Source organism: Penaeus monodon, chromosome 29 (assembly GCF_015228065.2).
Source record: "Penaeus monodon isolate SGIC_2016 chromosome 29, NSTDA_Pmon_1, whole genome shotgun sequence".
NCBI lineage: Eukaryota > Metazoa > Arthropoda > Malacostraca > Decapoda > Penaeidae > Penaeus > Penaeus monodon.
Genome location: NC_051414.1, coordinates 31,006,640 through 31,007,017, shown reverse-complemented (window position 1 = coordinate 31,007,017; position 378 = coordinate 31,006,640). Strand labels below are relative to the sequence as shown.

The 378-nt window shown below is 39.4% G+C and overlaps 1 protein-coding gene across 1 annotated transcript in view; it reads left to right on the top strand.

Annotated features, from left to right (window-relative positions):
* Positions 1-378, top strand: part of LOC119591842 (zinc finger protein PLAG1-like) — a 38,482-nt gene that overhangs the window by 35,707 nt on the left and 2,397 nt on the right. The gene's annotated exons all lie outside the window — the stretch shown is intronic.

Sequence of the window (378 nt, the reverse complement as noted above, 5' to 3'; positions counted from 1 at the left end):
GTAATTTTCATATACCTTCATATGTTCTCGCCTATTCACTTCCTTGCCTGCAAATGTACTATACATATACCATTCATAAAAGGTTTATTGGTCCTTTAACATCGTTGCCATTTGCATGCAAACACCAAAACTCCTTCTTGACCAGCAGAGGTGGTACTGGATGTTCGATCTCCCAGAGAGAAGAGGGATACCTCTCTTGACACACAGTAGAGGAGGCAGTATGATGATTTGTGCGTCCGGCAGAGAGAAAATCAGAGCAGAATTTAGTGGCATTCCAGTATAAAGGAGATATTTATTTTGCGACAATTAAGGTGTGGGGTCTTAAGCATTATTTGTGTTTTGTTCGTCTCGGTGACTGTTTTAATGGTTTTTTTTTTT